The sequence below is a fragment of the Carcharhinus amblyrhynchos genome, chromosome 26 (genome assembly GCF_965287045.1).
Source record: "Carcharhinus amblyrhynchos chromosome 26, sCarAmb.v2.hapA, whole genome shotgun sequence".
NCBI lineage: Eukaryota > Metazoa > Chordata > Chondrichthyes > Carcharhiniformes > Carcharhinidae > Carcharhinus > Carcharhinus amblyrhynchos.
Window position 1 is genome coordinate 30,414,508 of NC_137349.1, and position 16,138 is coordinate 30,430,645.

Genomic DNA, 16,138 nt, shown 5'->3' on the forward strand with positions numbered 1-16,138 from the left:
AAAATTCCTCAATGTGTATTGGGATGCAGCTGACGCATTATCTGAATTCAAAATATTTAAACAGCATAAAGAGGTCTGGTTTCTTGATTCAGGTGTGTCTGAATCACCCAGCAACTGGGAGTGAAGGTACACACAGGTTGTACATATCAGGCTTAACAGAAGGGCTAAAGGATCCCCAGAAGATATGGGGTGGGATTTTACGAACTCGTTTGGGCAAGGCTAATAAAATCCCCCCTGAGGCCAATGGAGAATTCTGTTCTGCCCCGGACGAGGCAGTAAAATTCTGGTCACATTGTGAGGCCAATTCGGAACCATGTTAAACTTCAGCATTCATTGACTAGATCAGGTTCATGTCATATTGACAGCAGCCTGCAGATCCATAAACCATTTCATCAGCAGGTACAGAGAAAAAGGTAGGTACTGTGATCTTTCAAATGCACAGCTAGCAGACAGAATGGTGATTGCATCCATTCCCAAGAAAGCATTTCAAAATGATCCCTGACAAAACCAAAGTGTATAGCATCAAAAAACTACACAAAGATGGAAGTAAGTATGAAGCGATCCTTGCAGGTCAACAAAGCATACAGGTCCTAAGTACAACCCCAATTGTTCACACGCTAACACCCAAACCAAGCAACACGCGTGGAAGGTGTGGCAGGCACCATGGAAACTTCTGCAAAACATGCTGTAGGAAGGGCCACTGGCAGTGGCAGTGCACTAGAAAAAAGGTTGATGCAGTTACGTAGAGCAGTGACTGATCCAAACAGACCATAATAACAAGTACCTTCACTCAGTAAGAATGACCATCTAGTATCCCATCGGAAACATATACCTGCAATGATTGACAGCTTAGGAGATTATGCTGATGCATACAAAGGTCAAAGAGTGGTGAACACATGTCTCACACCATCAGTCTTGTACAAAACATTGGTGCCATCACACGGCGGCACAGTGGTTAGCACTGTTGCCTCACAGCGCCAGGGACCCAGGTTCGATTCCGGCCACTGGTCACTGTCTGTGTGGAGTTTGCACAATCGCCCCGTGTCTGCATGGGTTTCCTCTCTATGCTCCAGTTTCCTCCCACATTCCAAAGATGTGCAGGTTAGGTTGATTGGCCATGCTAAATTGCCCCTTAGTGTCAGGGAGATTAGAAGGGTAAATATGTGGGGTTGTGGAGATAGAGTCTGGTTGGGATTGTGGTCAGTACAGTACAATGGGCTGAATGGCCTCCTTCTGCACTGTAGGGATTCTATCATTCTCTGTTTGACATGTTTACCAAAATTCACATTATCTGTCCAACAAAAATAAGTAACTATTCATTATTAACCAAGATCAACATAGGGGGAAGCGCCAACATACTATCCGTGTGAATGCTGAAGGACATGTATCCACAGACATGGAAGGTCGTGACAAAACCCACTGCTGTGAAACCTCAGCTGACAATGGCTTACACAGGCAGGATCCATCACCCTGGAGAGCAAATACAGTAAATTCTCCTGGGAGTCACAGATGTTCTACACTGTGACAACTAAAAACCCAGCAATTGCAGGTTTTCTGGCATGTCATGACCTCACACTAGTAACAATGCACGGAAACAGCCAGACATACAAAGTACAGCCCAGAATCGATCTCCATCACCTCAGCTCATGACCCAACACTGCAATATCCAAACTGACAATATTTCAGTTTGAAGGGAGATGTAATATTACACTTCCAGGAGATTGCAAACCCGTCAATTGATCCACCGTGTAAGTGCAGCTTCCACATACATGAAAGGTTGAAAAAGACAATAAGGAGAGAGCTGGCATCATTAGATGAGTGGAAGGGCACACAGATTAATGCAGCTCAATCACATGTGTCAAAAAGAAAGGCAGGTCATTGAGAGTATGCCTCAATCCAGGAGGTTTAATCACAACTTTGTAACGCTGTCCTTGCAAAATAGGCATGTTATAAGAGTTAGATCTGAGATTTACAGGTGCAAAATTTGTCTCGAAGCTTGATGCTGCTGCCATCAGACTTTTGAATGGACCTACCCTGCATTAAGTTGATCTTTCTTTACACCCTAGCTATGACAGTGACCCGACATTCTGCACCCTCTCGTTTCCTTCTCTATGAATGGTATGCTTTGCCTGTATAGCTTGCAAGAAACAATACTTCTCACTGTATGTTAATACATGTGACAATAATAAATCAAATCAAATCAATGATGGTGAGCAAGGCCAGTGGTCAGTACATCTGGACATTTGGAATTCTCTTTCTCCAGTGCTCAATTGTTAGATTTAAGTGTGAGATAGACTTTTTTTTATAGAACAGGGGTATCAAGAGATATGGGCCAAGGGCAGCACATGCATGGAGTTAGGCCACAGATTAGCCGTGATCTTATTGAAAGGTGGAGTGGGCTCGAGAGGCTGGATGGCTGACTCCTGTTCCGATGTTCCGATCTGTTACGACGTTTGGTGCTCCATTCAACCGATATTAGTTTCAACAACCTCCTTCAGGATCACCTTCAGGTTCACATAGACTGCATTACGTGTGCTGTACCAGGAGTACAGCTCAATTGCAGATGATACAACTGTGGGAGAAACAAAGCAAAAACGTGATCACAATCTGAATATATTGACACAGTTGATGAAGGATTGGTGTTCAATAGTCTGAAGTGCGACATCAATGTGCAGCAGATCAATTTCTTACACTCTATATATTCCAATGTTTACGAATGTTCACTCCAAGTGACATAGAAGATATTAAGAGCATGCTAATTCCTCAAGAATTATGATCTTAGAAAATATCTGAGTCTCCTTAATTCCTTGTCTCTGTACATTCCTGACTTAACTCAATGATTTTTGTAGCTAAGGGAATTGTTGTGAAAGGATGTGTCTTTCTTAAAGATGCAAGCAATTATTGAACTGAATTATAGAATCCCGACAGTGCAGAAGGAGGCCGTTTGGCCCATCAAGTCTGCCCCGATCACCCAGGTCCAAACCCCATAACCCCATGTATCTACCCTGCTAGTCCTCCTGACACTATGGAGAAATTTAGCATGGCCAATAAACCTAACCCGCACGTCTTTGGACTGTGGGAGGAAACCAGAGCACCTGGAGGAAACCCACACAGACTTGGGGAGAATGTGCCAACTCCACACAGACAGTCACCAAAGTTAGGAATTGAACCCGAGTCCCTGGCGCTGTGAGGCAGCAGTGCTAACCGCTTAAAGTATGGAGTACTTAATATTATGATCCTGTCTCCTTTGCTTACGCACAAGCTTTTTCTTTTAGGGAACACTTAATAATAGACAGGAAAGTACGGGGAGAAGAATCGTTGGCTGAATATTCCCTCTCCAATTGAATGGGACCGAAATCTCTTTTAGCTCTGTTGCCACAGCTGCTGAGATCAGTTAACTCACTAAACTAAAAGAGAAAATGCTGGAAAGTCTCAGCAGGTCTGGCAGCATCTGTAAGGAGAGGAAAGAACTGACGTTTCAAGTCCAGATGACGCTTAGTCAAAATTAACGAGGGTGCCGGTAAACTAGTTGAGTTCAGTGTGGATGGAATCATGTCTTCCAAGGCTGTGCAGCCCAATATAAAACCGGTCAGTGCAGTTACCCACTGAACCACTGGAGGGAGGGAAAGTACTTCAAGAATGCTTCATCAGCTGTGAATATAGTTTTTCAAGATGTTGTTTTCCTTGAGTTTATGTGAATATTATTTCCATGCTTAGCCAGCTGCTGTGGGAGCAGGCAAGTGACGTTTCTATCCAAAGCCCACTCCTTGCAAATGCTTTAATTAAAATCCTCCACTGTTAATTTCCCACAGATTTAGCAGAATGACCTGAGAAATGGCTAGTAGACCTGGGCACTGGACAACATTTTGACTTGAATTTATATTTACAGGCAGGCATGAGACTTTCATCCGTTAGATGCCTTGACAACTGTGACATAAAGTTCCCTTGCAGAATCATACCTCCACCAGGAACCGACCTTATTCATATGCAAAGGATATACCTTCAGTTGTGAAGACAGAGAGCCCTCATTGATGTGTCCCATGATTTTATAACTGTTGTTAGAATGACTTATTATCACCACAAGTACAAAGCACATTGCCTGGAACAAAAGCTGCCTTTGTGTGCCTACGTAAATGACTATAAATTTTTAAGTGTCGACTGCAAGGCTTGGTAAGATGTTAAGGTTGCTAATCTGATCCTGGCTACATTGCACTCAGCCCATCCCCCACGTCCAACTCGCATTGTTAGCTACTCTGCATTCAGAGACCATTTCCTCTTCCCCAGCCTCAGTCCCTGCAACAGTAGACAATTGGCCAGCACTCAAGGTCATTGCTGAGGTTACTGACGAATATTAGGAACACAGAGAGCCCCCAGCATGCTGCCCTGCGAAACAGCACTGCTGGTATTCTCTGTTACAAATACTTGGCTGCAGATGACCACCCTTTGGTGTTGATCCATGGGAAAATCAGACAGCTGGTTCAATAGCTTACTGTGAAAGCTTTAAACAATATGTCTATAGACCAAGACCTTGTCAATCCAGGAGTCAATAGATTCCTCTGGATAATATGAAAGCATTAGCATATCTTTAGGTTGAACAGATCAAGAGGTGGAACCCTCAATTGGAAATCGAATTATTGTCATAGAGTATTTTCACTCACTTTTTGAGATCTAGCCAGTAAGAATGATGTAGAGTTTGCACATTCTCTCTATGTCTGTATGGGTTTCCTTTAGGTGTTCCAGTATTCTCCCACAGTCCAAAGATGTGCAGGTTAGGTGGATTGGCCTTGCGTAGCTGCCTCTTAGTGTCCCAAGATCTGTAGGGTAAATTTAATTTGATTTGATTCATTATTATCACGTGTATCAGTATACAGTAAAAAGCATTGTTTCTTGCGCACTCTGCAGACAAAGCATACTGTTCATAGAGAAGGAAAGGAGAGAATGCAGAATGTAGTATTACAGTCATAGCTAGGGTGCAGAACAAGATCAACTTAATGCGAGGTAGGTCCATTCAAATGTCTGATAGCTAAGAAGTTGTTCTTGAGTTGGTTGGTATGTGTTCTCAGACTGTTGTATCGATTCCTGACAGAAGAAGATGGAAGAGTGTATGTCTGGGGTGTATGGGGTCCTTAATTCTGCTGGCTGCTTTTAAAGAACAAAGAACAGTACAGCACTTGAACAGGCCTTTCGGCCCTCCAAGCCTGTGCCGATCACGTTGTCCTATTTAAACCAACCACTTATATCCCTCTATTCCTGATCTGTTCATGTGTCTATCCAGATAAGTTTTAATTGTCACTAATGTATTTGCCTGAACCTCCTCACTTGACAGTACATTCCATGCCCCCACCACCCTCTGTGTAAAAATCCTCCCCTGCACATCTCCACTGAACCTTCCCCTCTTACTTTGAACTTGTGTTCCTTTGTAGTTGCCATTTCTGCCCTGGGACAAAGCTTCCAACTGTTCACCCAATCCATACTCCTCATAATTTATAAACTTCTATTAAGACACCTTTCAGCGTCTGTCTTTCCAGGGAGAACAATCCCAGTTTATTCAATCTCTCCTCATGGCAAATACCCTCCATACCAGGCAACATCCTGGTAAATTTTTTCTGTACCTTCCCCAAAGTCCTTCCGGTAGTGCGGTGACCAGAATTGGATGCACTATTCTAAATGTCGTCTAACCAACGTTTTATACAACTGTAACATAATTTGCCAACTTTTGCATTCGATGCCCCGTCCAATGAAGGCAAGCATGCTATATGCGTCCTTCACCATCCTTTCCATCTCTGCTGCCACTTTTTAAGGATCTATGGACTTGTACTCCCAGATCTCTCTGTGTGTCTATGCTCCTGATTATTCTGCCATTTATTTTATAGCACCCACCTGAATTGCATCTACTAAAATGCATCACCTCATATTTGTCCGGATTAAATAACAATTGCCATTTTTCTGCCCAATTTTCCAGCTTATCTAAATCCTGCTGTATCCTCTGACAATCTTCATCACTATCTGCAACTCCGCCAATCTCAGTATCATTCACAAACTAGGTAATCAAGCCAGCTACGTTTTCTTCCAAGTCATTTGTATATATTACAATTGATGTGGAGACGCTAGCGTTGGATTGGGGTAAACAAGAACTCCCTACTCACCCGATGAAGGGGCAAAGCCCCGAAAGCTAGTGGCATTTGCTATCAAGTAAACCATTTGGACTTCAACCTGGTGTTGTGACACTTCTTACTGTATTACAATTAGCAGAGTTCTCAGCACTGATCCCTGTGGAACACCTCTAGTTACAGACCTCCATTCAGAAAAACACCCTTCCACTGCTACCCCTTGTCTTCTATGGCCGAGCCAGTTCTGATTCTATCTAGCTAGTTCACCCCGAACCCATGCGATTTAATCTTTTGCACCAGCCTGCCATGAGAGACCTTGTCGAATGCCTTACTAAAGTCCATGCAGACAACATCCATAGCACTTCCCTCGTCAATCTTCACCTCCTCAAAAATCTCAATTAACTTAGTGAGACATGACCTCCTTCATACAAAACCATGCTGCCTGTCCTTTGTACACTGGGTTCAAGTGCAGTGATGCCTTTAAGAATCACAGTGCATCTTGCTTCTGGGCTTCTTGTGGATTCTGATCCTAACGCTAGGTTCGATAACTCTTATTTTCACTTGCATCCCCAATTTTCACCCACGCATCTCCTACTTACAGTTTCTTGGTTACCTACTACCTTGGAGCTCTATTTATCTTCTGATATCTTTTATGGTGTGAAACAAAGGGGAAAATATTGAATAAGGCAAGACACTGTGGATGCTGGAATCTGAAACAAAAGCAGGAAATGCTGGAAAGACTCAACCTGTCTGACAGCATCCATGGAGAGAGAATAGAGCTGATGTTTCATGTCAGGATGGCCCTTGGTCCTTGCTCCACTAACTTCTTGCATGAACAATTGAGGTTCAAGTGGAAGATAACAGCTCTGCACCTTCATGGCCCTTGCCTCCAAGGAGTGAGGTGGCAGTCAAATTGGAAGCTGACAGCTTTCAGTTGTGGTGAAAACTCACCTGGAACTGACATTAGGTGTCCTGTATATGCAAAGTGGGGTCCTAATGTGAGTTATGGGACGCTGATCAACCACTGGGTGGTTTTACACTGCAGTTATACCAGGTCGTTTGTGGCAGTGCTTCATGGTCTTGTGTAGATAATGGGAACCATAGGATGATAGAAACAAGAATAGAAAAATGTAGCCATCTGAGCCTGATCTTGCCATCAATAAGGCCATGATGGGAATTCGATAAACTTTGAATAATTCAATTGAGTTCAATAAAAACTACCTGGAATTAAGTATCTACTCATGAGCATGAAACCATTGTCGATTGTGGGAAAAACCCATTTGGTTCACTAATGTCCTTCAGGGAAGGAAATCTGCCATCCTTACCTGATGTGCTCTACAAGTGACTCCAGAGCCACAGCATGTGGTTTACTCCCAATTATACTTGGGTTACTAGGGATGGGCAATAAACACAGGTCACTTAAATGCAGTAATGCCCATGTCCCATGAATGAATTAAAAAAAAGCAAAATACTGCGGTTGCTGATTTATGATGAGTCATTGGCTCTGATTTGGGGGTTCTCAGCTATATATTGCTTTGAACATGATATGAAAATTTGCTTTATGCAACAGAAAACTTGGGGCAAAATAACCATACAAAGGCACTTGGTGCATGTAGTCAGAGGGCAAACCAATGGCACCAATGCCATCAATGGGCGGCATAGTGGCACAGTGGTTAGCACTGCTGCCTCACAGCTCCAGGGACCTGAGTTCAATTCCTGTCTTGGATCACTGTCCGTGTAAAGTTTGCACATTCTCCTCGTGTCGGCATGCATTTCCTCTGGGTGCTCCGGTTCCCTGCCACAATCCAAAGATGTGCGGGTTAGGTGCATTGGCCATGCTAAATTTCCCCTGGGTGTCTTGGGATGCGTAAATTAGAGAGATTAGCAGGATAAATATGTGGGGCTACAGGGATAGGAACTAGGTAAGATTGTTGTTGATGGAGACTCAATGGACTGAATGGCCTCCTTCTACACTGTGGGGATTCAATGATTCTAAAGTTGGAGCTTTAGTCAAAATCCCCGTGAATCAAATAAAACTTCAGGAGGTTGAAATTGGTCCTGGGCTATAACACAATTACGGCAATAGCAAAATCTCAGCCTTTTTCAGACTCACCCAAATTTTTTCCAGCAATTTATTATTTGGCATGTAAAATGTGCTGTTGATTCATTATCTATTTGTACTGTTGTCCAAGGTAAATGTCATTCTCTACAGTTTATCTGTAATTTTATTGTGTAAGGGCATCACTTTTTTTGTTGTATCTTTAAAATGGAACACAGGCAGATGGTCGAACTATGATTGCTTACGCTGTACTTCTCTGATATATGTTCACATCACAAGGCTGCAGAGATTACAATCCTTTCATTTTAATCTTTCGGATATTTTTGTCTAACTGCCTAGGGAAAGTCAGTGCAATGAAACATTAAACACCTCATGGCAACAGGTCAGGTCACTGCAAAGAAAATAATCTTCTGACACAACCTCAGAAGTCCACAGTTGCTGCTGTACCAGTATCTTTTCTCCATTTTCCAGTCCCAGCCTTGTTGGGGTCTTTTGGACAGTCAATTTGGGGAAGTGCTGTGCTGGTACGAAGGGTGAGCACGGGTCAGAGATCTCCCCTCCTTTCATCATCTCACTTGACCACAACAAGTTTTTGCTTTGGATAAGGATATCGTTGCCAGTTTTAGTGGGTACTTAACTGCCTCCGTGCTATGATTATAAAGAATTAGTCAGGTGAGTTTTCTTGAGTTTAACAAAGAAGTTGGTTTTGTTACACTAAAAAAAGAATTGACCTGAGTATACACACACACATGTACATGCACACACTCATGTGGACACATACACACACACGTACACACACTTGTACACACATGTTTACGCACATGCACACGCACACACACCACACACACACTTGTACATGCACACATTTACACACATGCACACACACTTGTACACACACACACACACACACACACACACACACACACACACACACACACACACACACACACACACACACACACACACACACTGCAGTTGAGTTAGGATAAATTTGGCCAAATTAGAATTTATAAAAATAAAACAAATTCACAGTTGATAGCTTGTTCTGTGCTGCTCAGCTGCAGATAGGATTCGCTGGTCTTACTTTCACAGTTGAGTTGGTTTAAAGTTACAGTGGGTATTTTCTTCTCTGGAGACGCTGTTGTGAAATTGAATTCTTCCTTTGTAACATCCTAGTCTACTGAAAAATGGAGACATGAGCCTGGGCTTGCATCCTCAAGGGGCTAGCGCATGAATATACCAGCAGGTTCAAAACCACCAGCATTTCAAAAGGTATTTCACGGGATGTGAATCCCAATAACAACATTAGCAGTGGTAGACAGCCCAAAGTAAATACATCATGCTACTGATAGGAAACACTTTGGATAGATGATTGCACCATTCAGGGATGACGTACATGTGTTAATCATTTAGAACTAACAGAAGTTGAAGGGACAGACAGCCAGATGTACAGAAAGAATCTTCAAAGAGAAACAATGATACAATTGGTAATCTTTTCATGGAATCTGGGGGGCAGATTCTATTTAACAGCTTGTAAACCGATTCTAGCTAGCAGACCAGAAGCAAGAGTGCAGGAAAGATTCGTGGAGGCAGGTAAAATCCATATTTTCACTGAACCAAGAAGAGATGTTCTCCAGAACAATTACTCAATTGTATACAGTGTGGCAACTATAAGCTGGTCTTTTCTTATAGAGTTATTGAATTGGATGTTGTTCGAGAAGAGGGAAGTCCTGAAAGAGTTCAGATCTTGTAAATATATTTTGGATCAAGAGTAATTCCCACTTAAACTGTGTGGATGTGTTTAATAATTCTCTTGTACGTAACAGTCTTAGATCATTACAGTCCTGTTCATGTAAATGTGTGTTTTCTTTATTGTAATAAGTAGTGTTTAATAAGTCTTATAAAACAACTGGGCTGACTCCTGTTCTACTTGGGTATCACACATGGCTCCTCTCACCATTCCTGAAGACAAAGCTATACGCCACCATAAACTGATATTCCAAATTGGGCCACCCTTGCAGGTAACATCAGAAGGAGTTGGGAAGATCCCCAGTTTGGCCCACTCACTTTAGAAGAAAGTGTCCATAAGGGTGGGATCTTTATTGCTGGGGAGGTGGGTGCAGGCTGGAGTTTAGCCAGTTGACTTGGAAATAGGTTTGTAGGTAGCTACAGCTTTTGCTGGTGTGCTGTTTAAAATGCCTGCCTCAATGCCGTGGGACCTTGTGTAAGTGGAAATCCTAATGAGGTGGTAAGATTTTCAAACTATTAGACATTAAGGCACTGACAGAACTAGCAGCATTCATTTAAATGACTTTAAAATAAGCTTATGAGCTAATAAGAAGCAATTTACACATATAAGATGCAGTAAAAAATTCAAATGAGTGATTATGAAATGCTGATATTTTGAATGTATTATTATTGATTTTAAGGAGTATTGTTTGCTTTAGCCAAAAGCAATTTACTGCTAAGCATCATGGTCGTCCAGAAGGTATTTGACAAGATGCCGCACCAAAGACTGCTGCTTAAGATAAAGGTGCACAGTGTTACGGGTAATGTATTAGCATGGATAGAGGATTGGTTAGCTAACAGAAAGCAAAGAGTCGGGGTAAATGGGTCTTTTTCTGGTTGGTGATCAGTGACTAGTGGTGTGCCTCAAGGATCAGTGTTGGGAATGCAATTGTTTATGACTTACATAGATGATGTGGCATTGGGGACCAAGTGTAGTGTGTCAAAATTTGCAGATGACACTAACATGAGTGGCAGAGCAAACTGTGCAGAGGACGCTGAAAGTCTGCAAAGGGATATAGATAGTCTAATTGAATGGGTGAGGGTCTGGCAGATGAAGTACAATGTTGGTAAATGTGAGGTCATCCATTTTGGTAGGAATAACAACAAAATGGACTATTATTTAAATGGTAAAAAATTGTAACATGCTGCAGTGCAGAGGGACCTGGGTGTCCTTGTGCAAGAATCAGAAGGAGTTGGTTTGCAGGTGCAGCAGGTAATTAAGAAGACAAATTGAACTTTGTCCTGCATTGCCAAAGGGATGGAGCTTAAAAACAGCAAGGTTATGTTGCAGTTGTATAAGGTGCTAGTGAGGCCACACCTGGAGTACTGTGTACAGTTTTGGTCTCCTTATTTGAAAAAGGATATACTGGCACTGGAATGGGTGCAAAGGAGATTCACTAGGTTGAAAGGATTCACTGGGAGTTGAAAGGATTGGTTTGTGAGGAGAGACTGAGTAGACTGGGTTATACTCATTGGAATTCAGAAGAATGAGGGGAGATCCTATAGAAACATTTAAGATTATGAAAGGAATAGATGAGGTAGGAGCAGGGAAGTTGTTTCCACTGACAGGTGAAACTAGAACTAGGGTGCATGGCCTCAAAATAAGGGGAAGCATATTTAGGGCTGAATTGAGGAGGAACTTCTTCACCCAAAGGGTTGTGAATCTGTGGAATTCCCTGCCCAGTGAAGCAGTTGTGGCTACCTCATTGAATGTTTTTAAGGCAAGGCTAGGTAGATTTTTGAACCATAAAGGAATTAAGGGCAGGTAAGTGAAGCTGAGTTCATGAAAAGATCAGCTATGATCTTACTGAATGGTGGAGCAGGCTCAAGGGGCCAGATGGTCTACTCCTGCTTCTAGTTCTTATTGTAAAATACATTAGGACAAAGCCATCTTTCAAGAGAATAATTAAACCTTGAAAATATGTAGGATTTATCAGTTAAAATTTAAGATGGAAAGAACATTTAGAACACCTAATCACATTTCATGAATAGAGTTTATTTGCTGTCCAGACAAGACGGACACATGCCCAGGTGTGGATTCATGCATTAGTCAGGTTAGAAAGTGACCTTTTGGAACATTCTGGGCTGAGCTTCTTAGGCTACCAGGCAATCAGGGAAGTGGGGTCAGCCAAGACAGGAGTTAGCTTCTGGATTTTATGGACTAATAAAGTACTGTTACACCAGGGAGTGGGATGTGATTGGCTGAAGTATGTGTCAGGTATTATTGTAGATTTATGTATTCTGAAGATAATTTATTTAAAGCTAATGAAAGACGGGAATTATTGATAGGAAAAATCTATAACTGATCTGTTTTGGATTGTATATGTTAGGTTCATCAGAGAGGTCTAGTTGTTTTATGTCAGAGCCACTTTACCCTTTGGTGAACTCCTGGCAGCTGCTGGTTTAAATAAAGCTACGTCTTTATACAGAGATACATGCCTTGTGAGTCTTGTATTGTCTAAACTTTCAGCAGTATTGGTCACCTTGGTTACCCCACCAACATCTTGTTCCAGTTAAATGAAAACAGAAGATCCTTCCACCCCTCACGCCTCACAAACAGCGACATCCCACACACTCCTCATACCCCCTCCATGCCACCTCATGTACACAGCCCCACACAGCCACCGTTCCAAGTTCTGCCCTTCCACTCATCCCCTATGGCCACTCATGCCTCCTATGTCAAGCTATGGCATTCACATGCCTATTGACCCATTGTACAATTTCTAGAATCAATGAACTCCACAGAATATGATTGGATGTTTGAAAATAATCTTTAAAAATAAGTCATTAATTCATAACTTTCTCCTATGCTAAAAAGTAATTTTGCTACAAGCCAGTAAAGAGTATCAATAACAACCATAAACCCTTGATATCACTTGTGCAAACATTGTGAAATTGTCAATAGTGATCAGAGAGCCTGAGCTCTCAGTTTGCTTTCGGGTGCAGCAGTTACAAGGTTAGATCAGGCTCAGCTTTTAGCTGGAGAGAGAGGGGTAGGGGAAGGCAGAAGGCTTCCCTGCATTCAGCTGTGATTGTTCTTCTTCCGAAAATTATGTTCTTAAAAACACCTGCAAAGAACTTGGCTTGCCAGCTGAGTCCTCTCTCCAACTGCCTATAGTTCAAACAATAATTGTATATATAAATGATAACTCAATTAAGCCTGTGTGGAGAACTAAAGGTCTTTTGTCTGAGCAATTAACCTTTGAATGGTTTGTTTCCAATTGTTGAATACTGTAGGCATCTTTGGCAGGGCAGGAAAGGGGTTGTTTTCAATTCATAGAATCATACATTGCAGAAGAGGCTCTTCGGCCCATCGAGTCCACACTGACACATTAGAAACTCTTGAACTTCCACCTAATCCCATCCGCCAGCATTTGGCAAATAGCCCTGAATATCTTGATGTACCAGGTGCTTATCCAGATACTTTTTAAAGGGTGCATCATTGTCTGTAATGAGTTTGTAGATTGTCTGTGGGTTGCATGGTGATGTGGATTACGGAGTAAGAAGTCTCACAACACCAGGTTAAAGTCCAACAGGTTTATTTGGTAGTAAACTCCACTAGCTTTCAGAACTCTGTTCCATCACCAGGTGAGCGAGGACTTGATGTGGATTAGATTCAGCCCCTTTGACTGGAGAGCAGACTCGTGTTTCTCCAAAAAATATATTTTCTAAATGTCCAATGTACGCGACAGCTGATGAGTTAAAAATTAACATTTGACATAAACACTTATTTGTAACTGTGTTGCGGGTACATGCTGAAAAGGGATTGGGTCCACCCACCTCATTCACATCCTTACAGTCACCAAGCAGAGGAAACTGGATTAGAATTCATTTTGAACCCAGGGATAAAAGACCACTATCTAACCCACTGAACGACCCAGGTGCCCATTCCTTGTCAAGGAGAATAGGGTTAGAAATGTTATCCACAGAAAGTTGTATGTGCTGTGAGTTGGATGCACAAAACTCTGATATTAATTTTCTGACATACGCTGTGTAAAGTTCAGTGCCAGGAGCGCTAATTCCAAAAGCGATAACTTCTCGATCTGCATAATATCACACCGCAGTGCCAGGGTGAGTAGCAGTAAAAATGTGCAGTGGAAATAGCAGCAGCTAAGTTTTTGCATATATCTTCACAATGTACCCAGGGTGTTCGAACATTTGCATCAACTGACAGACAGCGTTATTGATGTATTGACCTTTCTGGAAATGTCTCTGTAATCGTACAAGTCTCAGTCTCTCATTTCTCCATTTCAGTTTCTCAATCTTGATGCTGCTCCTCACTCCCTCGTGAATGGGGAATTTCCTTGTTTTTGACACCTTTTGCTTATCCTGAATAACCACACATTGGGCGCAATCTTACTGGGCCGTTCATGCCCCTCTCCCATTGTAGCTAGGATGGAGAATCTGGCACCCAGCCAAATGTCCATTCACTACAGCAGGACCAGAAAATCCCACCAGCGTGAACAGTGGTACGATTCCGGCCAACTGCTCTGAATCATCGTCCACTCTGTACTTTCTAAACCTTGCTAATGGATCTATGCATAACATCCTTTGAAATAAATAATTCCTTGTATTATTAAAGCACTGTGAATATAAATGATGGTGTATCACCTGTGTTGGGGGGAGGAGGGGACAAGAAAATTCCATCTGTGTCTTATCAATACATGGTGACTCCCAACTCTTTTGGGTATTCACAAAACTTAAAGGAAAAGTAGCCGGAATGGAAGTGGATACTGGAACTGCGGTATCATTGATACCTGAGACAATTGATACCTCACTGATACCTGAGATAATTTCTAATCAGATGTTAAAGCATTTGGCATTGAAGCCATCAACCATTATTCTTTGGATGCACACAGAAGAGGTCGTACCACTAAAAGGATACATTAAAGTAAAAGTAGAAGTGATTGGGCAAACAGTGGAGTTGCCTCTCCACGTTGTCCATGGGAACTTTCCTGCTTTATTCAGCAGTTCACGGTTGAGAAAAATCAAACTCGACTGGAGAGCTGTAAATCAACTGGTTGATGGAAAGACTGACCAACATCATAAGCTCTAGAAAAGAACAAATCTGTTTTCAAAAACTCATTGCGTTCAATGCCGGGAGTTGACGTACAACTCAAAATTAAGCCAGTTAGTATGCCAAGGTGTCTCAGGCCAGAAGAGTACAATACGCCATTAGACCCAAAATTTAAGAAGAATTAGAAAGACCAGTCCAAACAGGATTTATTGAACCACATACTACAAGTGATTGAGTTATACTAATCAATAGTGCCTGATGGCTCAGTCAGGATATGTGGAGATTATAAGACAATGATTAACCCAGTATTGTGTGCAGATCACCATCCACTGCTATTGATTGAAGACTTATTTGCTGGGACTCTCTGGGGGTCAGACATTCAATGAAATATATCTAACATGGATATATTTATAAATGAATGTGGCTGCAAATTCCCAACCGTTACTCACTATCATGACATACAGACTCTGTTCCTGCCATTTGATCTCATCGAGATCAAATGAGATCTCATTGAGATCTCACTGAGACGGATAAGATGATGAATGGGATGGATAGGATAGAGGTGGAGAGGCTCTTCCCGCTCAGAAAGGACAGTAGGACTAGAGGGCACAGCCTCAAGATAAAGGGGGGGCGGTTTAGAACGGAGTTGAGGAGGAACTTCTTCACTCAAAGGGTGGTGAATCTCTGGAATTCTCTGCCCGTTGAAGTGGTGGAGGCTGCCTCACTAAATATTTTTAAGACGCGGGTTGATAGGTTTTTGATAGGCAAGGGGATTAAGGGTTATGGGGAGAGGGCGGGAATGTGGAACTGAGCCACGACAGATCAGCCATGATCTTATTGAATGGCGGGGCAGGCTCAAAGGGCTAGTTGGCCTACTCCTGCTCCTATTTCTTATGTTCTTATTTGGAATAAACTCTGCACTTGCTCTATTTTCGAGGTCCATGAATCAGATTGTGAGTGAGTTAATTGGTGTACAATGTTATCTGGATGATGTCCTCATCATAATTTCAAGTGAACAAAGCACTTGAAGAACTTGGAAAATACACTAGAATGGCTACAAAAACAAAGGCTGCGATCTTATCACCTTCCATGTTGACAGGATTTTCCTCTCCCGCTGCGGTGAATGGAAATTTGCCAAATTCTCTAACCTTGATGCAGTGGGAG